Below are 26,450 nucleotides of genomic sequence, written 5' to 3' on the forward strand. Positions count from 1 at the left end.
TGCCATGCTTCCCATCATGATGGTCCATATCCCTTCTTAAACCACGAGCCAAGATAAGCCTTCTTTCCTTAAGTTGCATTAACCAGCGAATTCTGTTACATCACATGCACTTTACTTATATGCCCCGCCCCCCAATCAAAAGCAAGATCTCTCAAAGGTGTATGTTCTGCTCAAAGCACTATTCACAATAGCCTCAAAGAAGGTAGCAACACAAGGGCTCATTGATGGACGAGTGGATGACAGAATGCAGTTTTTTCTGTACCTGCTATGGACCTACCATTCATAGGCAGGAAAGACATTCTGATACATGATGCAGCAAGGGCAAATCCTGAGGTCCTTGCACTCAGTTGAGTGAGCCCATCACTTGAGGACAAGTTCTCATTTACGTCTAAAGTGGTCAGATGCAGAGGCAGAATACTAAATGGTGATTACCAGGTGTGGCTGGGAGTGGAGCGTTACCGTAAAACATGAGTTAAATTTCAATTTGAGGCCCACTCTGATAGCTGGTGGCCACATTTGCACAACAGCATGCTTACACTCAAGGCCACTGAGCTGTTTGCTAAACAACGGATAAGATGATAAATTTTATGTTATGTGTAATTCATCATAATTTGGAGAGACATTGCCACCCACTCATCCCAGGGCAGAACACTTTGCTCAAGTCTGTTTGCTCAACCTGCCACCAAATAGATTGACCCCAAGACCATACCCTAGAAGTCTGCATGGCTACAGGGTGGGTCCAAGATGAATGCTTCTTGAACTGCTAAGCAAGGCAACATGCTTCCTCTCCAAGTGCATAGTCTCTGTCTATGAAGCCCTCCTTCCAGGTGGAGTCCCTTGTTGATCCCCATGGGTAAAAATGGAGGACTGGGGAGAGCAGAGCCCTCTTGAGCAGGGCAGGATAAAAATCAGTTTTGTTTGTATTTCTGCATATCTTTTGTATATCTCTAGGTACTTGGATGCCGTGACATCCAAGGCTAGCCTGGAGAAAGCCATACACAGAGCTGAGGAGATTGAGATTGACCTTCAGCACTTGTAGGCTGAGGTGAGTGTGTGAGTCAGGCAAGGCCTAGAGGCATTCACAAGGTCTTCACACTGAAATTAATGTTGATCTCACTTGTAATAAGCCAGGCCTGATAGTGTGATTGCACATGTATAGTTTCCTGCTGTTCTCATAAGAACTGTACGCAGTTGATACTCCCAATCTCCTTGTTTTAGAAGTGAGAAAACATGACCCAGACTGGGAAAGGAAGTTGTTTAGGCCACACAATGAGGAAGTTACAGAGTCAGGATCTCGGCCCAGACCTTCCGGTTTCCCATTCACGGCCTCAGCAGGGTACCTGAAGCAGAGGTTTCCGGAACACATGATGGACCTTGGAGGTGAGTAAGCCAATTTCCTTCCAAGAACTGCTCAGGTAGAAGTCTTCTCCGGTCATCGTTTTGCCACTGTGGTGGCCTTTTCACACGTGGTACCCTTGTACTGGATATGAAGCTAGCTGTGAGCTCACACTCACTTCCTAGAGAAGAATGACAGTCTGCCCAGCCAGCTCTCCAGTGAGCACATCTTCTGACTTGGGTTTCTTACGTTGAGATTAAATGGGTGCTCTTGGATCTGCTTTGGAAAGCGGCTCTCTGCAGACAGCTTCCTTTGTTGTCAGGATACCTCCTGATACATGCACTTTCCTACATCACTGGTCTGTTTATGGAGTGAGCTTCAGCTTTATTCTAGCTAACTGTTGATGATTGCCTGAAGGTGGATTTTTTTTCCTTTTATTTTTCTCGAGGGATGGGAAAGGGGGGCAGCAGCTGATCCTGCATGATTATAAAAGAACTTGAGACAGGAGGATGTAAACCTCAGCTCTGAGGGACCCTGGACAGTTGCCTATGTCTCTGAGGCTCCATGCTCAGACCCATATTCAGCATAACAAACATTTAAGAAACAGCTTTTGAGACCTTATCAGAAGGGAGTGCTGAATGTTCACAGGGAAATCTTTGCAGTAACTGCTCAAAACCATCTGGATCCAAACATAGAGGAGCTTTCTGGTTGGGCTGAGGTCTTCCAGTTCATGGACACGAAGTGAGAGGCTTCCCCTCTACCCCAGTAGGCTGTGGACAGAGCACATCCCCAGGGGAGTGATGCTTCAGAGGTCGGGACAACCAGCCAGACATCATGATGCAGGCTTTGTGTCTAGGAATGAAGCAGGCTCACTTTTTCCATTGGGACCAGGCAGGGAGAAGAGGAGAGAGAGCCAGTGAACCAAGTGCAGTGTGGTTAGGGCTCTAACCAGGGGCCAGCGAAGGACTGCAGAGAGCTTCACTGACTGCTTTTCTGGAACTTCCCTCTCAGAGGAGATGACATTTGAGTTGGGGCTTAGAGCTTGAGTGGGGGTTCTCTAGAGAGACGGCGTTATTAAAAACATTGCTGGCAGTAGAAAGCAAAGCGGGGAGTCATAGCAGAAGAATTGCTGAAGTTTGAATTTAGACTGTTCCCCGTAGTCCTTAGCTCAGTGCTGTTGAGGGGGTGGTAGAACCTTTAAGAGGTGGGGCCTCTGGGGGATGGGGCTTGGAGGTGATTGTGTAGCACTGGTCTCTTTCTTTAACTTCTCAGACACCATGAGACGAACAGATTTCCCTAACCACAGGACCCCATTGTGATGTGCAGCCTCTCCACAGACCCCAAGGAATGGACAGTGTCCTCTGAAAATGTGAGCCAAAGCTAACACTCTCTTCCTCACAGACTTGATCAGCTGAGGTATTTGTGACAGCTGAAGCACAGGAATTGCTCTCTGCATCCTGTGGCTGGAATACTGAGTTGGAAGCATCCTGACTAAGGGCTGAACATGGCTAATGCTTATTAAATACTTCACTTGGGCCAGGCATTGGGCAAAGAGACCACTGCATGGGTTAGCTAATCCAGTCCTCTCCGTGCTATTATTAACTGTACTTTGCAGAGGTGAGACTGAAGCTTCTAGAAAGGTTAAGGAATTTGTCTGCCATCACCAAACTAGGTGACAAAACCAGAGGCAAAAATCTGGTTCTAGACAACTCCCAAGCTGGCTTTCTAGCCTCTCTCCAAGAGCCTGGAACAAAGTACTGAGTGGTTTGTGTGCTGCTGAGCTGGCATTTCCACTTCCCCTTTGATATGGGGATATCCCCGGGGCCGCACACTGGAAGGAGCAGAGATGAGAACACAGGGACAACAGTCACAGATTCACTCTGTCCCACCTGCAGCACACATGAGCGCCTTCCACCGGGACACATGCACAGTCCTGCTGCTGGCTGAGGCCAAACTTCTCAGGGGCTGTGGATGTGATGGGGGGGGAGCGTGTTATGCTCCTGCTTTGATTTTTCATATTAGAGCATTTTTTGCCTTAGGATCCAGCATGAATCCACCGGGAGCAGGACAACCTGCCGAACGGATCTGTACTGTACATGGTCTCTGCTTACCTGTCCTACAGGACCTGCCTCAGAACCAAAGTTATGTCCTCCTCCCACTCCCACCCCCCAAGCTTATGTTTTCTATTTTGTAAAAGTAACACATGTCATTACTGGAGAAAGATGGAAGAACATGAATATCGATATGTATCAGTTACCCATCGTTATCTTCCAGATGATCTGAAACCTCAAACTATAAAGCAAACTTAAGTTCTCATATGGTTTGAAAATGAGAGATCTGCTGGGAATGGCCTAACTGCCGGTCTCATGAAGCTGCAGCCAGGCTGTGGGCAGAGGCTCTAGACATAGGGCATGGAGGACCTGCTCTGAGAGTTGCTCTGAGGGATGCTGGCTGGGCACTTTGTTCTTACATGTAGACTTCTCCTAAGCATTGTTCAGAACATGACTTCCCTAGTACCCTGTGGCATCGAGTGACCGAACACAGAACTCACAGCTCATCTCCGGTCGATGGTCCATCACGTATACAGTGTTCCATCGGCCACACGCTGGGCTGAGTATGATATCTTAGGGGTGGGATGTTTCTAGCACAATTCATCATCAGTGGTCATCAGTGCCTCCTGTGAAGGTTGCCAACCACAGTGGACACATTAAAAAGTTGCTATAGTGACTTAAGTTTTTACTGTAGTCTTCCTCTTCCTCTCAAAGTATTGCAAATGATAAAAGACGGCTAGGAGACCACAGAGGTGGGAATGCAGTGATAAGTGGTAGGTGTTCTCAACAAACTTCTGACTGCTCTCTTGTGCTCGAGTAGACTTCTGATTGCTTTCTGAGCCTGTGGCGTGCCAAGTGTGTGGCATAGGAAAGAGGAGAGTAATGGCAAAAGATTGAATGTTGTTCTTTTCTTTTATGGGGGATTTATTCCCAGAACACTCTTGGGCTCCTCATCCCAACAGTCTGTTAACAGACTTAAAACTGAGAATGGGCCTCAGTCTAAGTCATCAGATTCCTGTAGTACCCACGCTGACTTCAAGCTTTTTTAAAATTAAAAAAAAATAAATTATGTGTGTATGTGTACATATACATGCATATGAGTGCAGGTGTCTACAGAGGCCAGGGATAGCAGATGCATTACAGGTGGTTGTGACTAGCTATCTGATGCAGGTGCTACAAGAGCAGTATGCATACTTAACCACTGTGCCATCTCTCTAGCCCGGGCTTCAAGCTCTTTATATGGGACAGGATCTCCATGCATATTTCCATTAGCTTTATGGTGAAGACTATTAGATGCTCCATCGTATGAACCATCTGAGGGCTGTGGCTTCTCATGAGGCGCAGTCACCCTGAAGGGATGAATGTTGGTTCTTGACTATATACTTTATGCAGAAAGCAGAGACACATAGCATCTGTAAGCAGCTGCATATTGTGTCTGTGGCATTACAGTTTCACAGGGAAGGTGGTTAGGAGAAGAATGGTTTAAAGGCTGTTTAGGAAAGCAGTAATGGAAAAACAGGTTGAAAAACACTTAAGGTCCTGAAAGGCAAAGAGTAATTACATAAATTACAAAAATATAGTTTTCTTGTTCTGTCCACAAACAGAAGATTTTTTTTAATAGAAGATTTCCATTTAACAGAGATATAAGGGAAAATCAAATGAATCTTGAGACTCTGATTTCAGAACAAGTCACAGATGTTAAACACAGCAAGGGAGCCTCTTAAATAGACTGCATTTGGGGCACTTCATCTATCTGATACTCTGTGGGATATTTTAAATGAAAATATAGAAACACCCCAAATGGTTTTATTAGTACTGGTAATATTCGCTGAATGTGAATTGATGTTAGATATCTGTGATCAATTAGATTTGGTCATTGGCTAATTATATACACTTAAAACATATCCAAGACAAAGACATTCTAGTCAAGCATAGTAATTCAACTAATATTATGATTAAAAATATTCTAATCTTTTATCAGTGCATGGTAGACACATGAAGGAATATTATTTTATTTGTACAGTTTATGAAGAGCTTTGATACAGGTATTTGATGATTTGATCTTCACAAGAGCCCCGCCACGTGGGAATTGCTCTCTATTTTCATTTCAGGCTGAAGGGAAATGAGGTTCAGTCATCTTGAATGATCCATCCAATATGACTTTACCCCAAATTGGCAAGCCAGGTTCTAACACCATTTTCATTGTCCCCTCCTCTGAAGAAGTAAGCCTAACTGTTCTTATGCATTTCAGAGGATGTGGCTCCTTTGGGGCTCTGGAATCTCTAATCTCGGCCTCCAAAGGGAGATAAGTAACTCAGTTGGCAAATCTACTCTCAGGGACTTTCTGCAGTAGCCCCAAATACCTCCTCCAAAGTGGAATTTCTCTCAATACTTGGCAACCACAGCTTCTTATGTATTATGTGGCCGTCTAATCCCAAAAAGCAGTGGTTCTCAACCTCCCTAATGCTGTGGCCCTTTAATACAGTTCCTCATGTTGTGGTGACCCCCAGCCAAAATTATTTTCATTGCTACTTCATAACAGTAATTTTACTACTTTAAAACTTTACTACTGTTATAAATTATAATGTAAATATTTGTGTTTTCTGATGGTTTTAGGCAACCTCTTTGAAAGGGTTGTTTGACTCCCAAAGGGGTCACACCCTATAGATTGAGAACTGCTGCTATATAGCAGTTAGAATGTTAGGGCACAAAATACGATAGTTCTCCAGAACTTTTAACCAAGTAAAGGTGAAAGCCCTGGTCAGAGCCAAGGTTAAGTGCTGAGTTTACCTCCTGTGGCCCATGCTGACCACGTGGTAAGTCAGTGGCCTATCACTTCCATTCTGCTTAATAAATGCTGACTCTCCCACATGTGCTAACTGGTTCAAATCCCACCCTTCACCCTGTATACCCCTGACCCTCACCCCCGCGCACTCCTGGAGCAAAATCACCTTCAGTATTGATTGAATAGGAGAAATAAACTTAAGTTCAACCTTAAAATTATTTTCAAAAATTAAAATAAATTGAAAGACTCAGCTCAGGGTCAGCTATCCCTAAACTTGTAAAAATTACATTTATTTATTTATTTATTTATTTATTTATTTATTTATTTATTTATGATATGTAGGTGGGCACATATGTGCCACAGTATGAGTGTGGATGGCACAGGAAATTTTCTAAGATTCAGTTCTCTTCATCTACTATGTGGGTCTGTGATGTTGGATTCCGGTCATCAGACCTGGAATCAAGCACCTTTTCTCACTGAGTCATCTGGTTAGTCCTTACCCTTAAAATTCTGATGCTGGTTTCAGAATGAGGCTATTACAGTCTCTTATCTTCTATGATGCACGAACTCAATGCTGAAGATTCAGTGCCTGAATGTGGAGATGTTGAGGGGGAGAAGCAGAGATAAGCAAGTGAAGAAGGCAGAAGCTGGAATCAGGAGGTCTGCTTGGGCTGATGACTCACCACAGGAAGCTGATTAAGAAGTATAGCACCTTATATACTAATACAGTGAGGAAAGGGGACAGAGTCGGCAGAAAACTGTCACGCAGTGGGACAGAGTCAGCAGGAAGTTAAGCAAGCAATGTTGCACAAAGACAACAGATGATATCTTAAGCACATCCCAGACCAAGCACACAGGGACTTGGGTCAGATAACCACAGTCCCTTAGGAGGGAAGGAATGGGTTCTCAGGATCCCAAATCACAGCTCTCCCCAAGGCCCTGGCCCCAGGCCATTACTGGCGTTGTTAAGTGTGTTCCTGGTTTAGAGAAGAAACTATGCCCCCCCTCCATACTTGAGGGCCTCAGGGAAAGCCTTGGAGTGGCCTTAGCTCCCAGTGAAAAGGTTCTTCATTTCAGGAGCGAGGCATCTACTTTTCCTTAAACCATAGGTAGTGAAGGTTCGTAAATGAGTTCTATGTTCTGCTTTGGCTTGTCCCAACCATCTCTCACTGACAGCTATTTCCCACTGACAACCATCTCATTGACAACGACCTCTCAGTGATAGCTGTCTCCCATTGACAGCCAACTCTCCTGGACAACCAGCCCTCATTCACTGACAACCAACTCTCATTGACAGCAATCTCCCAGTGTCTTGAGACCAGGTTCTCATAAGTCTTCCTTTCCTTGGTCTCCTCTGCTCTGCACTAGTTTTTGAGACAGTCTCATGTAGTGTAGGATGGCCTCGAACTCTATATAACTGGGTATGAGCTTGAACTCTTGATCTCCCTGCCTCTACCTCTCAAATGCTGGCATTGCAGGCATGGACCTTTTCTCTTTTACATTTTATATCTTGATTTTTATTCTCCTTAATATCACACTGTAAAAAAAACTTCCACTTTTTCTACAGTTATTACAATGTATTTTATCAGATGTGTATGGCTATACTTTTAGTTGTTCTTTTACAAATGTATGATGTCATTTTTCACACTTACATATAACATTGAAAGAGTATCTTTACAGATTTTAAAAATTCTTTGCACCTTTGGAGTCATTATCAGTAGTGGAGTGACCAGGTCACGGGGACACTCGTTGCTCCCTCCTTGTCCTTCCTAGCTTACACTGGTGTCTACACAGGTACCATCTTTCCTGGTCGTGCCTCAGCTCTGCCCACATGAGTTAAGTCTAACTCTAATCCTTCCCCCAGAACCATGTTTTGACTCTTTGTTCCAAATGCTCAGGATTGTGGTTCTGTTCCAATAATGCTGTCAGAGCCCAAAATAGTGTGGAGATTTTTCTTTGGGAAATTGCTGTCAAAACCATTGGCATGTTCTTTTGAATATCTTTATTGGTAACAAAACTTGGTATTTAGAAGCTGGATTTTAATTTCTGGAAGGAATTAGTGTATCTTTGACATACTTTTCTGTTTCTGAGAGGGTCCTTTTAGAAGTCATAACTAGGTAGAGTTTAAATATGAAGTGAACTGTTTACCTAGCTGAGAACTAAAGCCACGAAGGAGAACTAGATGCATTGCAACTGGAGTTGCTGCCTAAGAATTGCCTTCTCTAGGGATGGAGTGCCATAGAAAGGTGCCGTGTAACTACAATCTATTGATTTGGAGGCCTGCCTCACTTGGCCCCAGTGCTCTGGCTGGAGGTGCATTCAAATGATTGGGTGCTGGGATTTAGAGCCTAGGAACTTGTCTCTGTAAGAACTGGGAGAATGTTTTGAGCGGCAGTGCCTGGAGCTGGTGCTCTGTTTGTGAGAGGGCCCAAGGAAGGTGGTTCTGAGTCCAGTGAGTGACTGAGACCTGGATGCACCTGTGCTGGTGGATTCAGTTGCTGTCACAAGGCTGAGGCACTGTTGCTGAGCAACGCTGAAAGGAACAGCATGTTAACAGAGGGATCTCTTTCTGGTCCTCCAGCCTTCCAGCAACCCTGGCATCCCTGATGCTCAGGAACCTAAGGAGGAGCTGGCTGTGGAAGGGAAGTGTTGTTTACAGAGGGTGGTCTCAGCTTCAGCCTCAGCCAGCAGAGACTGGCAGAGAGGCTCGCTGCCTGGCTGAAGCTGACATGCATCTGCTACTCTGCTAAGTTTTTCCAAAGTGCTTCACCTGCGTTGAGGACACGTGCCTTATTTGGAGAAGGACATAGAGAAAGGATCTAACAGTTGGGACATTTAGAATAAGGACACTCCATCCCCCTTCACTCCATCCCCCTTCAGCTGCTGAAGCTGAGCTTTCTTCTGGATGACAAAGGGAAGAGGTGTCTTGTTCCTGAGATAGTCTGTGATATGAGATGGCAGGAATCCCCAGGGAGAAGGCATGGGGTCAGGCCATAGGCTAAAAGCCCTCCTGTGACCCGCTCAAGTCTACCCGGCTCACAGAAATGTTTGGAGGAGGTGGATGTCTTGTAAGAACTGTTAGTAAAAATAGGTTCAACTTAGTATCAGGAAGATAAAGAGAGAGGAGGAGAGGGGCAGAGAGGGGAGGGAAGGAGAGGGGATGGTAGGAGGAAAAGGGATAGGCCAACACTGGCCCAGTAGCAAGGGCCACAGAAACCTGTGGCTGCAGAAACCTCAAGACCCTCTATGACCTGTGTAACTGGGCTATATCTTATGGCTTTGTGTGTGTGTGTGTGTGTTGTGGGAAGCTTGCTAAAAGTTTAAGTAGCATGAACAAGATCACACAGTTTTAAAACTTGGATTTGAATTCAGTTCTGTACGATTTCCTAAACCTTCTTCTCCAGGATGGAATTGGCAGGGGAGCCACAGGAACACCATCACCGTCACTGATTCAAATAGAATCTATTCCCGAGTTGGGCTAAAGTGCTGGTTCAGTCCTCAGAGTTCCATGAAGCAGACATCACTCTGATTACACAGATGCAAGACAGGCTGAGAAAGGCTACAGACATGCACTGTTCAAAATGTGTGCTCTTACTCAGTGAGTCTTAAACTTTAGTGTGTCTGGGGATCCCCAGGGATCTTGTTAAATGCAGATTCCTGTTTCATTGACTTTAAGAAGGGATGCTGATGATGAGTTCACCAAGGCTCTTAACAAGGATGCTTTCGCTTCTTTCTGTTAAGCCCACCATCTTTTTCCCGTGACTTACAGGCACCTATAAGCCACGGACCCTCTTGATCAAGCCCAGTTGTCATGTGACATCTGGGACGTGCCCTTCCCTCTCTTTGCTCTCGTTGAACATTTTCAGAGTAAATTTAGTAACCAAACAAATCCATCATCTGGCAGGTCATTAGGAAAAAACACATGGTTTTTGCCCCCATGTGACTACATTCAATTAATGAAGCTGTCATTAAAGCCTGGGAAATGTGTCAAGAAAATTAGTTTCGGGTGTTGGATTGTTTAGTTCTAGAATAATTTCCATCTTTTTAAATGAGCAGTGTTTGAAATACCATCACCCTTCCCCTTCTCCATCAGGGGTGGATAGCACAGGATACACAAGAAGCCTAACATCTTGGGGGTCAGTGGAATCTTCACAGGAAGCCATTAATATCCTCTCTGGCTTGTCCCTTCATTACCACAGGGCTGCTGCTTGAGAGTGTTTTCAGAGGCATACGTTTCTTTAGGGGAAAGAGAATCAGACACAGCTTGGGAAAGCTGTGACTGACTTCAGAAAGGGACAGACAGAATACTAACCAGGCATCCACCACCAGTGGTATCTGCCCATATCAGAAAGCCTTAAGGGAGAGTTATTTTCATTCCATAACAAGAGACGTTTATTTTCTTAACGTCTGGCTAAAAGGAATATTTTGTTTCAAGAAGCAAATGAGATGGGTTAATATTTTAAATGGATATGTTTCCCCTGTGGCGTTTCTGTCTCTGTATCTGCGTTTCCTTCCTGCAGCCTGTCTCACGCTGACCCCAGCATTCTCAGCGCTCACTGTGAGGTTGTTATAGCAGCGATGCAAAGAAAAACAAAATAAGTCACTGTGGAGGATTGTTTGCGTTTGGAAGCTGAGTCTGGGCTTTGACAATAACTCTGTAAAAATACTTGCAAAGTAATTCGTGTCCCCACCCAGACAAGCTAAAACTTTCTGGGCTTGAAGGTTGAGGAAGCCACCCAGGAAGGAAGCAAAGTTAATTGGTGATGGAGGTGTTTGAAAAGGGTCTTTGTTTTCCAACTTGCTTCGTTGCTTCCACAGGCTGAGTGGGTGTGGGGACAACCAACAGACACTGAGTGATGGATGATCCTGCTTGATGTTCATTGTCTGTGTGCTCTCGGGACTGTATGTGCTGGGAGGGGTTTTTTGTTTGTTTATTTGTTTTGTTTGTTTGTTTGTTTGTTTTCCTGTACCTTCAGATATTATGTTGTGCCTTGTCAAAAATCTGGTCATTAAAAAACAATTTATTCAATTTGTTGCTTTATGTTCATTGGTGTTTTGCCTACATGTTGGATCCCCTGGAGCCTGAGTTACAGATAATTGCAAGCTGCCTTGTGGGTTCTGGGAATTGAACCCAGATCCTCTGGAAAAAGCAGCCAGTGTGCTTAACTACTCAACCGTCTCTTCAGGCCAGAATCTGGCCGTTTTTGTTGAAGAGCAATATGATAGAGTGAAGCAGGTTTGGGGGCTGGAGAGATGGCTCAAAAAGAACTCATACTGCTCTTACCGACAGATCACAGCACGGTTCCACGAGGGGAGGTTTATTCAGGAGATAGGAGGGAGAGCAGAGAGGTAGAGGAGTGGAGGCCGGCTATGACCACGTGGAGAGAGGGGGAAGGGAAGGGGGGATGGGAGAGGACAACCTGCAGGGTGGAGGAGAACTAGAGTAAGAGAGAGAGAGAAGGGGGCAAGCAGCCCCTTTTATAGTGGGCAGGCCTACCTGGCTGTTGCTAGGTAACTGTAGGGCGGAGCATACCTGGCTGTTGCCAGGTGACTGTGGAGGTGGAGTTTAGACAGATTACTAACACAGAGGACCCGAGTTCTAGCCCCATGTCTGGCGGCTTTAGCTTTAGCTCCAGGGGATTTGTCTCCGCAGGCATCTATACTCACAGGCAAATAAACCTCCCATAATTAAAAATTAAAAAGGAAAACTTAAGAAAGCTGCTTTTACTTGAGACTATCCCTTTTTTTCCTTGGGCTCAGAAGGTTACTAAAAATCAGAACGGAAGCCTGGGGTCTCTGGCTTCATTTTGTGTCTCCTTTATGATAAGTCTTTGTCCTATACGTCCGTACGGTGACCTTGGATTTCACCAGACATGAAACCTCTCAGATCAGGCCACCCCCAGATGAGAGCAAGTACCCATGAGAGTGAGGCTGTACCCTGAAACGAAGTGACATTTTCCTGAGAACCGCCCTGTCTCCTGAGGTATAAGGAGCTCTAGAGCACTGTTCAGAGTCTCGTTGAGACAGCAGTCAGTGAGAGCGCACACGGGTCGGGACTCTGTAATACGTCCTCACTCCAGTTATTTGAACCTATATATACTTAATGGCAGCCTGCCAAATACAGCCTGGGGCCACTAGACATTTCTCTCTCCCTCTTCCAATATGGCCACATTGACTGCGTCTCCTTTCAAGGCTTGTCTTTTTAATTGGTGCACTGGGATGGGGAGCTGAGCCTAGCTTGCTGGAACAAACAGGGGCTAGCTGTTACCGGGAATATTCCCGTCAGCACAGTACAAGTATGTGACTATTTGTTCAGGCATTAGCTGAGTAGATGTTTGGCTTACTTTCACTCTGACCATTTATTTGGCCATTGGGACAGAGGTGATATTTCCAGAAGCCCAGACAACAACAGACCTGAGTACAGTCAGCCTTCTGGATTCTCAGGTTCCACACCCTTGGAGTCATCCCACTGCAGACCAAGAGTATTTGGCAAAAGCAACTGACCTGCTAAATATGTACAACTTTTTCCTGTCATTGTGTTTTTCCTGTCATTGTGCCCTAAACCATTCAGGATAATGACTGTTCGTAAAGCATCACACTGGTATTGCAAGTAATCGCTAGCAGATTTAATGTACATGTAAAGTACATGGGGGATAGAGGTCCATGGAGGAACTATGCTATTTTCAGGAAGTGACTTATGCAGCTATGGGGTTTGGCATCCATGGAGGATCCTTGTAGCTACTGAGGGATGCCTGCCTCTTTTTCTTACTAGTTTCAGGAGATTTTGCCTTCTCCCTTGGGGGTGGGGGTTGAGAGGTAGGGGTAGGAATACCAAACTGATTTCTTGGAAGAGGAGAGATGGGAGTCAGCATCCACAGTCAGACATACAGCATTGCTTTAGCAAACTGACATTTGGGTGTGGTTTGTTATACAACAGTTCATTCATACAGCCGTCTCCTCCACAAGAGATTACATGGCACCTGAGCCTGGCTAAAGGGGATACATCTATTCCAGTGGCTTCTCTGTCCCTTTAGGCAGTAGGCCTCTTCCATCTAGCTGTTGTTTTGGACCATTGACAACTTAGAGAAATTAGTGTGTCAGTTTGGTGAGGGTGATTATGGATTTGCCCTACTTTACCCATCAGTAATATGGTCAGTGAGTATCCATCTTTTTGTATATTATTAAGGTGTGTTAATTGAATATGTTGATGGGGTGGATTTTTTTTTCCCTAGAAACAATGGGCACTGATCAAATCTAACTTCCCCTTATCCTTTATGAGCTCTGTTAACTACCTCTAGATCAACTTAGTTTAGCTTCCACATATGAGAGAGAACATTCTAGATCAAATATACAGTATTCTTTTATATCTGGCTGATTTGATAATAATGCCCTCCTGTTTCAAGCATTTTGCTTTAATAACATGACTTATTCTTTTCTTTATGGATAAAAATATTTCATTTTATAAGTATAACTATTACATTTTCTTTACCCATTCATCGAAATACAAAGCAGAGAGATAGCTAGGAAGAAAGAATTGCCACTAGCAGAGAAGCCTGTGGGCATGGCTGTGGGCCGTTTTCTTGGCTAATGCTTGATGTGGGAGGGTCCAGGCCACTGTGGGTGGTTCCACTCTTGGTCAGGTGGTCCTGAATTATGTAAGCTAAGGAAGCCATGAAGAGCAAGCCAGTAAGTAATGTTCTTCCTCGGCCTCTGCTTGAATTCCTGCCTCCAGGTTCCTGCTTGAGTTTCTGTCTTGATGTCCCTCAGAAATGGACATGGATGTGAAAGTCTAAGCCAAATAAACCATTTCTTTCTCAAGTTGTTTTTGGCCAGTGTTTTATCACATCTACAGAGAAGCAAACTAGAACAAACAATAGGTATGTATAGGCTAGTTCTGTTTAGGTACCGTGGCTAGTACAGACAATAAGCACAGGCATCCAGGAAGCTGTTCAGGGTGGTGGCATCATTCTGTATCTTATATTACCCAAGGGGGGACAGACGGACTATGTGGAAGACCTCATCTTAGTTTCTTGAGGACTGTCACGCTGGTACCCATTGTAGCAATCCCATTTTACTTTCCTACAATGTTTTTCCCTCTCCTCTCACCTGTCCACCCTCCCTTCCTCCTTCCCGCTCTTTCTCTCCATCTCTCCCTCCATCCTTCCTTTCCTGCTTCCTCTTTCTCCTTTTCTTCCTTCTAACTATGTACTCAAGGCTCATTGAATTCACTGTGTAGTCTAGGATGGCTCCAATCGTACTATCGTTTTGACTTGGACACCTGAGTGCTGGGATTACAGATATGTGCCACCAAACCTGACTCTCCTTTTAGACAAGTTGAGCTGGCTAGTTTTATGTTAACAGAAGCTACAGTTATCTGAAAGAGTACCTCAATTGATAAAATGCCTCCGTAAGATCTGGCTGTAGGACATTTTATTAACTAGTAATCGTGGGGGAGGGCCCAACCTATGGTGGGTGGTGCTACCCCTGGTGGCTGGTGGTCCTGGATTCTATAAGAAAGCAGGCTGAGGAAGCCATTGGTGACAAGTCAGTAAGCAGCATTCCTCCATGGCCTCTGCATCAGCACCTGCCTCCAGGTTCCTGCCTCCAGGTTCTACATCAGCACCTGCCTCCAGGTTTCTGCCTCCAGGTTCCTGCCTCCAGGTTCTGCATCAACACCTGCCTCCAGGTTCCTGCCTCCAGGTTCTGCATCAGCACCTGCCTCCAGGTTCCTGCCTCTAGGTTCCTGCCTCCAGGTTCCTGCCTCCAGGTTCTGCATCAACACCTGCCTCCAGGTTCCTGCCTGTAGGTTCCTGCCTCCAGGTTCTGCATCAACACCTGCCTCCAGGTTCCTGCCTCCAGGTTCCTGCCTCCAGGTTCCTGCCTCCAGGTTCTGCATCAGCACCTGCCTCCAGGTTCCTGCCTCCAGGTTCCTGCCTCCAGGTTCCTGCCTCCAGGTTCTGCATCAACACCTGCCTCCAGGTTCCTGCCTCCAGGTTCCTGCCTCCAGGTTCCTGCCTCCAGGTTCTGCATCAGCACCTGCCTCCAGGTTCCTTCCTCCAGGTTCCTGCCTCCAGGTTCTGCCTCCAGGTTCCTGCCCCCAGGTTCCTGCCCCCAGGTTCCTGCCTCCAGGTTCCTGCCTCCAGGTTCCTCTCCTGTTTGAGTCCTGCTTTCAGTAATAGACTACAATGTAGAAATCTAAGCCAGATAAATCCTTTCCTCCCCAACTTGCTTTTGCTCCTGGTGTTTATTACAGCATAGAAACCCTAACTAAGATACATGTCTATTCAGATCATTTACCCATTTTAAAATCAGGTAACTTCCTTATTGTTACTGTTAGGATTTTTGAGTCCATTATATATTCTGGGCATCAAACCTCTGTCACACGAATACCTGGCTAATATTCCTTTCCATTCTGTAAGTAGTCTCTTCTTTCTGTTGTTTCCTTCACGGCAAAGAAGCTTTTTAGTTGGATTCAGCCCCATCTGTCTACTTCCACCCAAGTTACTGGAATCCTGTCCTGACACTACTGTTTGTGCTAAGTAGCTTTCTTTTAGTAGCATCAGAGTTGGGGTATTAAATTTAGGTTTTGATTCATTTTAAATTGATTTTTTGTAGAGGTTGAGAAATGGGGGTCAAGTTTAAATCTTCTCTATGAGTATGTCCAGTTTCCCCAGCACCATTTACTGAAAAGCCTGCCATTTCTTCAAGAGTGGGCAGCATATGGTTTTGGTATCTATGTGAGAATCGCTTGGCTGTAGAAAAATGGGAGTTTGTGGGATCTCCATTCTGTCCCAATCATCTGCGTGTCTTTTAAAAATGTCAATACCATGCTGTATGGGTTACTATAAGCCTTCCTCTTTATGCTTGCTTCAGACTCTACAAATGTTAAGAGTGAGCTAGCCTACTTTTCCTAGATTTGGTGGAGCAAAACAAAACTACTAACATTAAGCTAATACATACAGTATGGTATATATCCATGTGTATATATTCATATATATTTATCTGCATATTCACACGGATAGAAACAGAACCAGTGCTGTGAATCAGCTAATGAGCTATTAAATACAAGAAATGTTGGTATCTTCCTATCTGGGTGATTGTATTTATGATAACCTGGAAGGCTGGGTTTAAAATTTAAGTTCTGACAGAAGAAAAGCTAGTAGCTGGCCCATGGTCTGATCCCTGTCTCTTTCTATGTGCTATGAATGGAGTGCTGCGTGTGCTCAGGCTTCAAGTATGCAATCTTGTCCCCTGGGATATGATAGTTGGAGGTGGGCTTTTGAAAAATACATAGGTCACTAGGGCAAGGTCATTAGGAAGGGTGTAGATGCCTTAAATGAGACCCAGAGAGCTGCCTAGTCCCTCTCATCATTGGAGGAGACAGCAAGAAAGCACTTTCTGTGAATCAGGACGTAGCACTCACTAGACATCAAGTCTGCCAGTGCTTCTGTGTTATATTCCCTAGCTTTAGGACTTGAGGTATAGATTTCTTTTGTTTCTGAGCCAGCCACTCATTTTATAGTCCTTGGTCATAGCAGTCTGCACTGGCTAAGAACATACCAATCTTGACTGGTCTGCATGCTAGCTCATATGTTCAATTTCCATTTAAGTGTCACACAAATAATTACCTTTGACTATACTTTGGACCAAGTCTTAAGCATTCTAATAACACAGCCCTCTCTTGGGAGAATTAGTGGGTTAAAAGCCTATATGGGCCAGGCATGGAGTACCAAAGACATTTGAGCAAGGAATCCAGGGTCTTAGGTGAACATGATATAGACTATAGATTAGAGGTGGCAGTGGAGTGGGGATGTTGGGGGACGTACCAGATGAGCATGTCTTTGACTCCACAGACATATCAATCCATGAAGAGGAGAATCCATGGAGGGCAGACGTTCATAGACTTTTAGCATAGACTGTAATGTCTTACTTAAGGAAGGTATGTTCCATGATGGTTAAGTTAGTCAGATGTTGCTGCAGGGTAATCACAAATGTATTGTTCTTTATATTTATGATCTTAAAGTGATGTATCCATGAACAAGCTTCCCAGTTCCTTTTGTGGCCATTGATATGTCTAGGTAGTTGTGGTGATTTGAATGAGAATGGCTCCTGTATGTTTGAATACTTGGCTGGTCCCCAGTTGGCAGAACTGCTTGAGAAGGATTAGGAGGTATAGCGTTGTTGGAGAAGGGGTGGACTTTGAGATTTCAATAGATCCATGCCATTCAAAGTATGCCTTTCTGCCTCCTGGCTGTGGATGAAGATGTGAGCGCTCAGATGCAGCTCCAGCTGCCTACCTCTGTGCCTTGTTTTGCCATCATAGACTCTCTGAACTTTAAGCTCTTCCTTTATAAGTTGTCTTGGTCACAGTGTTTTATCACAGCAATAGATAAAGATCTAAGCCAGTAGTCAACAAATTGAGCCAACTTGGGAAATTTTTATACTTGAAATGTCACCTATTTCATCAAATCTGAAATTTTATTAATATACTTTTCATGACAGAATTAGCTTCACTCCTTCCATCACTGTGATGTACCTTTCTCTTTTCTGATGCATATTTTGTGCTGAATGTTTTTCCTGAGACCTGCTTGGAGTGATAGGCTCATCGGTTGTTTCTCTTTGTGTTTTATTATTTTGCAGCTTTTATATTCACTAATTCCCTCATCTTTTAGTTTATATTGGTGCTGATTTCTTATATTGAATTCTTAAACATTTTTTGTGTTCAAATGTTTTTTATTAAAAAGATTAATTTTTATGAGTGTGTGTGTATGTGTGTGTATGCATGTGTGTGAGAGAGAGAAAGAGAGAGAGAATGTAGGCCGTGTGTTTGGGTTCCCATGGAGGCCAGAGAGGGCATTGGACTTTATCAGTTGTGAGCTGCCCAATGTGGGTGCTGGTCCTTTAGAAGATCAGTAAATGCTCTCTAGCCCCACTGTGTTCAAATTTTCAAATTCAACCAGGGGAAGAACAGAGATGGGACTGTGAGTAGGACATGAAGCTGAGGGACAGAGGGAGGATAGGAAATAAGGCGGAAAGAAGAGATGGGAGCAACACGAGGAGGGACCAGTGGTAATGCACGCTGCACAGACTGTTGAGGCTCCGTTGTTAGGTCCGCTTATTACAGAGCCCTGGCATCAGGACACTTTGATTCTGCCACAAGCTCTGCAGCCAATTTTTTCTTCACTCTGGCCATGAATACACCATGGAGAAGCTGCCAAGCAGGCACCCATGTCTACAATGTCTATGTATGTTGGAGCAAAGGCTTCTTGTTTCATAGCCCAATAAAACAATCTAAATAGGGACAAACTTAAGGTTTTGCCAATTTTTATTTCAAGTAAGGATATCACGCACAGGGAAATCTATTTATTAAAATGATTATTTCAGCAGGTTTAGAATATGTACCTTGTATGTATGTGAGAAGGTCAAAATCATAGAGTGATAATATTTTTCAATAAACAATGCAGTTCTCAGAAGCCCAGCCCCAGCATCATAAAGCAACATGGAGAGAGTAGGCTGGGATCAAGGAAGAGTAGCTTAGTAACCATCTTCTTTCCCGGGGGATGGGGGAAACTTGGGGAGCTGTAAGAAAGTGTAAGCAGACACATGAAATGGATCACAGAGACTACGTAAGTTAATTCTCATAAATGGGGTGACGCTGTGGCACCAACGCTTCACAGTAGTCCCCCAGGAGACAATAGGACCACAGGTGTCACAATTGCCTCCACTGACAGTTGTATAAAGACAGTATCTCAGGCGTGAAAGAAGACAAATCAATAGGTGTGAAAGCTACATAAGCCAGATCAGGGCCACATAACATGGCAGGTTTCTGTTCAAGGTGATAAAAGACAATTAGAATTGAAAATTCTAATTGATTATGAAATCAATTAGAATTAAATTCAAAAAATTAAAATCAAATAAATGGGTTCTATTGGTAATGAGGGAATTGATAACACTAGACGGTAATTTGAAAGAAAGCATTCAGATGGGAACAGCAATGCCAAAGAAAGCATTCAGATGGGAACTGCAATGCCAAAGAAAGCATTCAGATGGGAACAGCAATGCCAAAGAAAGCATTCAGATGGGAACAGCAATGCCAAAGCAGGTAAACGTAAGAGAAGAGGAGGCCATGGAGGAAAATGATCCAGGGGGTATTTTGGTATCACTGATGTTTGTATTAATCAGTGTTTTCTGGAGAAATGGACAGAGAGAGAGAGAGAGAGAGAGAGAGAGAGAGAGAGAGAGAGAGAGGAGAAGATAGATAGATAGATAGATAGATAGATAGATAGATAGATAGATAGACAGATAGATAGATGGATAGATGAGAGAATCTCGAAAAGAGGATGGCTGAGAGTTTTCAGTTAGTCCAGTGTTTTGACATTTCTAACAAAGTTCCTGGAGGATGAATGAGAGCTCTACATTAATTCAGCATGCTGAAGTTTTAGAGAACAAAGAGTATGCATTAGTTTTCAAAGCAGCCAAGGAATAAAGTCACAGGAATAAGACTAGCAACAGGCACATCTACAGAAAGAATAGGAGCTGAAAATAGTGGGAAAGGAACTGCTAAAAGAATATGGCCATAAATTAGAATTTTACAATCCTTCAAAGCGTTCCCTGGTGAGATGGCTCACAGGATGGCCCTGGCCACCTAGCCTGATGATCTGAGTTTAATCCCTAAGACCCATGTAGTGGAGAGAACGGACTCCTTCAGGTTGTCCTCAGCCTCAACACCTGCCCCTACATGAATGATGTAAATTTATGAAATAAATGTAAAATAAAAAATTTAAAACTCCCCTCCAGGAATAATGTAAAACAGACATTTCCAGACATTTACAGATGGTTTTATTGCAAATTCAACTAAACATTACAAAAATAATAGCATAAATCTTAAATTCTTCTAGAAGATATAAAAAGAGAAAAATCTTTCCATCTAACATGTTTTATGAAGCAATTGTGATTTTGAATCTGAATCTTGAAAAGGCATGGCAGGAAAAAAAACATGAAAGTCAGTTTCATTATGAAAATACGTGCAAATGTCCTAAAGAAAATGTTGGCAAAGTGAATGAAGAGATAAGTAAAAAGATGATAAAACATTTCAACCAAAGCCGGTTCAACTAGGAGTGGAGTGGTAGCTTCAGCTAAACAATCAGTTTGCTAGGTGCTCTGGTGTGTGCTGGCTACTTTTATGTCAACTTGACAGAAGCTAGAGTCTGAGAGGAAGGAACCTCCACTGAGAAAATGTCTCCCTAAGACTAGGCTATAGGTAAGCCTATGGGGCATTTTCATAATTAGTGATAGATGGGGGAGGACCCAGCCTATTGTGGAGAGTGCCACCCTGGGCTGGTGGCCCTGGCCCTGGTATATGTATATATACATATACATACATACACACACAGGCTAAGCAAGTCAATGGTAGCAAGCTAGTAAGTAGCACTCTTCTGTGACCTCTGCATCAGTTCCTGCTTCCAGGTTCCTGCCCTGTTTAAGTTCCTGTCCTGACCTCCTTCTGTGATATACTATGACATAAAAGTGTAAGTCAAATAAACCCTTTCCTCCCCCAACTTGCTTTTGATCCTGGTGTTACATCACGTCAGTAGATAGTAACATAGAAATTGGCACCAGGATTGTGGAGTATTGCTGTGACAGACCTGACCATGTTGTTTTTAGGAGGCTTGTAGAAGGGCTTGGAATTTTGAGCTAGCAAAGTCATTGAGTGTTCAAAGCTTGATGAGCAGCTATTCTGTGGAAATTTGGAAGATAAGAGTGTTGAGAGAAATGCAGACGATGGAGGCCTGGTGTGTGAAGTCCTAGAGGGAACTTCCAGAGGCATTTAAAGACTCCATTGAGGCTGTTGCATATTTTAAGTTAAGAATCCAATGGTTCTGGTTAGCTGAGGGTGAAGAATCAGTGGTGACTAAAAAGATTCCAGAACCAGTAAAGGAAAACATTAGTTTAGCTGGGATAATCAATGCTGGTTACCTAGAGCTGAGAAATTAAGTGATTAAGAAGAGACAGTCGTCACTGAGGTGAAATCTGAGACATGTTGCCTCACAGTTGGCACACAGTATCTGCATTCCAGAGGTGGCCAAGGTTGTACCTTGTGCCAGCAGCTGAACTTGGTAGTATAAGAGTCACCCAGGTGGTACTGAGTCTGGAGACACTTCAAAGGCGTAAAGGGGTCATGGAAAGAAGCGAAGGCCTTGCCACTGTGTGGCCTGCATCCTTGAAGAGAACTCAGAAAAGGCTATTGGCAAAAATGCAGCCCAGCTGCACCAAGAGACCATAGCATTTTCCCAGTACCATGGGACAGCCACCAAGAACAGCAGCAGCCCATGGAGCAGAGCTAGCCGGAGCCTAGGAGACAGTGTGTGTGAACTGTAGTGGCTAGAGCCAGAGAAGTGACCCAGGTTCTTTGGAGGATCTCAGAAGATCATAAATGAATCCCAGTTGTTAGACACTGAGCTATTTAGACAGTTGGAATTTGGTTTTCCTTCAGTTGATTGAGGCTCTGCCCTGGTTCTTCCCTCTTGAAGTAAAAAAGTATTTAACTTATTTTTGATTTTACAGGGGTCCACAGTTGAGAGATTTTAAACTTTGAAGAGGGTTTTGTAGTTTTACAGAGACTTTTATTTCCAAAAGAGACTGGATGTTTTAAAAAGAGAGTGAAATTTTAAAGTGTTGAATTTGTCATGACTGTGGGAGTTTTAAAGCTTTATTTTATGTTTTCTATATTTAATATGGCAGTATAAATATTAATATGCCATCTTGGGGACAAAAGAGAAAGGACAGGTTGTGGCTTAACAATGATGTATTTGTGTATCAAGTTGACAAGGGGCTGATTGTTCTGGCTAGTTTCACGTCAACCTTATGCAAGCTATCGTAATTTGAGAGGAGACAACCTCAATTAAGAAAACACCTCCATAAGATCAGGTTCCACTTACAGGGCATGTAGGAGGGCCTAGTCTAATGTGGTTGGGGTCACCCTTGGGCTGGTGGTCCTGGGCTCTATGAGAAAGCATGCTGAGTAAGCCAGTGAGCAGCATCTTCTGTGGCCTCTGCATAAGCTCCTGACTCTAGGTTCCTACCCTGTTTGAGTTCCTATCCTGATGCCCTCCAATGATAGACTACAATATGGACGTATACACCAAAAAGTGAAACAAAACAAAATAAACTTTTTTCCCTGGACTTGCTCTTGGTCATGGACTTTAATCACAGCAATAGAAAAGTAAGACATGGTGATACATTTTTTTTCTTAAAATGTCTCTTGGCTCCAATAAGACTAAACTTTTGCTGGACCTCACAGTCAAGTTAATAATGTCCCTTGAGAGCATCTGAGACTGTGAACTTATCCTGCTCTCCTACTGTTTACTCGACTTGTTTAGGTTGAGCCTGCTTTAAGAGAACTGTGTATCCAACATTACTATGCCTTGGATTTTCAAATACAATCAGCTTTTACATCTCAAGCTAAATGTATAGCTTTAATCTTCAACTATGCACTCTTCCATACCCTTGACCCAGAATAATGTACATGTGTATGTGTGTGCTGTGGTAATATTTTGGTAAAAGCAGCCAACAGGTTGAAAGCAACATTAAGACAAATATACATATAAATATTGGAAGCAATATGTAAATATGTTGATAGCATCTCTGTGTGATTATGAGTGTTATTCTGGGTCAATAAAGTAATACTTTCCTTGTAAAACTCTGTTAAAGATCCCTGTATAGAATTTCCCATCTCTTTCCCACTCTACATTTTCTGTGTTGTTCAACAAATACAGAGCAAAGCCCTTTGTTGTAGTCAGACAGAGGATACAGGAGAGAAGCAAAGAATTCAAATTTGAACTTGTACTTGGGCAGATTACTCTGGGAGAAACTTCCTTAATCTCATTCTCTAATGTAGTGATTCTCAACCTAGGGCTTACGACCCCTTTGGCAAACCCCTATCTCCAAAATTATTTACATTATGTTTCATAACAGTAACAAAATTACAGTCATGAGGTAGCAACAAAAATAATTTTATGATAGAGAGTCACCCTAACATGAGGAACTGTGTTGAATGTCACAGTGTTAGGAAGGCTGAGAACCAGTGTTCTAATATGTTGTATATGCAGTCAGGGCTGGAGAGATGACTCATAAGGGTTTGCTGTACAAGCATGGGGACCTGTGTTCAGATCCATGTAAAAAGCTTTACATAAGAACACACATGTCTGAACTCCCAGTGTTGTTGTGGGTAGAGACAGAGGATTGCCGGGCTGCTGGTTGGCAGCCTAGCCCAGGTTCACTGAGAGACAGCATGTCAGGGGTCTAAGGTGATAAGTGGTGGAACAGAACACCTGCCATCCTTCTCTGCCTTCTGCGTGTAAGCATGATTATACTTGTTCCAACATGTATTTATTACACACACCCACATACCACATACACATCACACACATCATACATATCACACACAACACATACAACACACATAACACACAACACAGCACACACATAGCAATATAACATACAACACACAATACACACACTAAAACACACTATTAAGTAATGTAATTCACCACATGGTGTGGCCTCTGTTGACATAATCACTGACCCCTTGGTATTTGGAGGTGATGCTTTGGGAGGTGATGGCAGAGCCCTTGTAAACGAGGATGGAGTCCATGTAAAGGAAGACTGACCGGATAGGGCTTTACCCCATCTGTCATTCAAGATAACAGTGAGGCTGTGGATGACTGGGGAAGTCGGTCCTTGCCAGACTCCAAATTACTCACCTGGAGCTTCCATCTCCCAGGCCCTAGAATTACAGGAAATAAGTTTCTGTCGTTTCTAAGTTGCCTTGCCTGTGGCCTTCTGTTCTGGCGGCCTGAAAAAAAAAACCAACTGAAACATGACACTGATGGATAATGAAATCATCTCTGTAAGTGTAGCGGGACCGACCTCTAGGAGCCAACTCTTATTTATGAGAAAACCTCTAAACAAAATATGATTAAGGGGATGTTGATCAAATAACAAGTACCTAGAAGTTCAGCAAATGTATTTGATGGGAAATACTGAAAATATATGCATGAAAATCAAGAGTAAGATGTAGAAGACAACTATCACTTGTGTCTGACACTGAGGTGAAGGATATGGAGGTCTAGTCTGTGCATTAGAATGAGACAGAAATTAAAGTATAGGAATTGTAAAGGTAGAAATAAAACTCCCAGTCACAGATAATCTAACTATATTCCTATAAAATTAGAAGAATTTTGAAAGAATTTGGTCATTTTACTCCAATAACCTATCTGATTATATTTTAAGGCGATTCATTATCTATATATTTATCATTTATGTGCATGCATGTGAAGTTGAATGAATTTATGCACACATAATACATGCAGGAGGCCAGGGATGCCTGAAGAAGGCGCTAGACATCTGGAACTAGAACTACACATGGCTGTAAACCACCCTGTGGGCTCTAGAAACTGAACCTGGGTCCTCTGTAAGAGCAGCAAGTGCTCTTAACTACTGAGCCATCTCTCTACCCCTGTGATTATCTTTATAACATATAGTTCACAGTATCAATTGGGTTTAGCAAAGTGCCATTAGGTCCATAAAAGCAATCGATTGCATTTTATATATCTGTATATATACATGCATATAATATTATCTATTAAAAGCAAAAGTAAAGATATAAATTAGAATAATGTCATACTGTGATTTAAAAGTATTTAAGACCCCACTTAGACTACTTTAAATCATTATAGAGACAAAGACATAAATATACTGTAACTATGGATTTTCTTTGTTGACAATTCATATGGGAGTGCCCACCTCCTGGCTAATGGCCCTGGACTGAACTGAGCAAGCCATGGAGAGCAAGCCAGTAAGTAGCATTCCTCCATTCCTCTACAGTTCCTGCCTCAGCTTTTGCTTGGGCTCCTTCCCTGACTTTCTCTTAGTGATGGACTGTGATCAGGATATGTAAGCCAAATAAACTTCTCCCCAAGTAGATTTTGGTAACAGCTGTTTTTGCAGCAGTAGAAATCAAACTAGGACACATGTAATCTCAGTTACCAGAGGGTAAGATAGAGAGGTGGAAGTTCAAGTCCAGCCTAGGCTGATAGTGAGTTCAAGGCTAGCTTGAGTATCTTGAGATAAAATAAAGAAAGGGTAGGGGTGCATCTCTGTGGTAAAGTGCTAGTCTACCCATCCCAACACACACACACACACACACACACACACACACACACAGAGAGAGAGAGAGAGAGAGAGAGAGAGAGAGAGAGAGAGAGAGAGAGAGAAATTGATATAAAAGAGGTTTAACTGTTTAGAGACATACATATTGTTAATCAAACTAAAATTCAAGAAAATATCTATCTTAAAATGATGACTTTGAGCAGTTAAAGGTAACTGCTCAGTTCTTACAGAGGACCTGGGTTCAGTTCCTAGCATACACATGACAGCTCACAACCCATCCATAATTCCAGTTCTAGGGATCTGATACCCTCCTCCAACTTCTGTTGGGACCAGGCACACACATTGTATGTATACATACAAGCAGGCAAAATACTTACACACAAATCAATTTAAAACAAACAAAAATACTCTCAGTGATTACTTGGTGGGAAAGGAAAGGCTTGCAGCTGGGAGGGACTGAGGGGCGCTTCTGAATGTCCTTAGAATCCTGTATTTTGACTAGGATGTTGGCTTCAAAGCCCTTCCTTACTTTATGATAACTGGGTGGATAGTGCACTCTAATTTGTTTACTTTTCAATATGTGTTTTAGTTCTTATCTGTGTGTGCACATAAAGGAAGAAGAGAGCAGGAGGGAGGAGTAACTCCAGGAGGTTTTGTGGAGTTAAGACCATCTGGGTTATTTACAATCAAATGAGCCAAACCAAAGCAAGTGTAATTAAATTAGTTGGAAGCAGCATGTTGCTTGTAATTCTAGTTACTAGCTTGCATGGGTACGGCTCTGCCTGCTGTATCTCCTCAGTACAGTTTGAAAGGTTCATTTTCTTGGTTCTGTGGTTTGAAAATGGTTTGTCCCTTTGGAGACTCATGCTGGAGATTAATCCCATTAATTACTAAGTACTAAGTACTAAGTACTTAGTACTAAGTACTTAGAGGGTGGAATCCATCTGGCCTTGGCCTTTGAAAGATGATCAGGACTAGATAATGCCACCAGGGTATGTATGTATGAATATACATCATGTATGAATATTCATACATCACCTATGTATGAATATTGTTGATTTCATAAGCAGAGTGAAGAGAGACCAGACCAGAGATGATATGCGCCCCC

The 26,450-nt window shown here is 43.3% G+C and overlaps 1 long non-coding RNA gene across 1 annotated transcript; it reads left to right on the plus strand.

Annotated features, from left to right (window-relative positions):
- The first annotated feature begins 1,310 nt into the window (after positions 1–1,310).
- Positions 1,311–26,450, plus strand: LOC114621777. Its single transcript, XR_003711468.1, has 3 exons — positions 1,311–1,380; positions 2,609–2,705; positions 26,413–26,450. It is a non-coding gene; the product is annotated as an uncharacterized LOC114621777 (long non-coding RNA).

The sequence above is a fragment of the Grammomys surdaster genome, unplaced genomic scaffold, assembly GCF_004785775.1.
Source record: "Grammomys surdaster isolate TR1022 unplaced genomic scaffold, NIH_TR_1.0 184, whole genome shotgun sequence".
Classification (NCBI taxonomy): Eukaryota; Metazoa; Chordata; class Mammalia; order Rodentia; family Muridae; genus Grammomys; species Grammomys surdaster.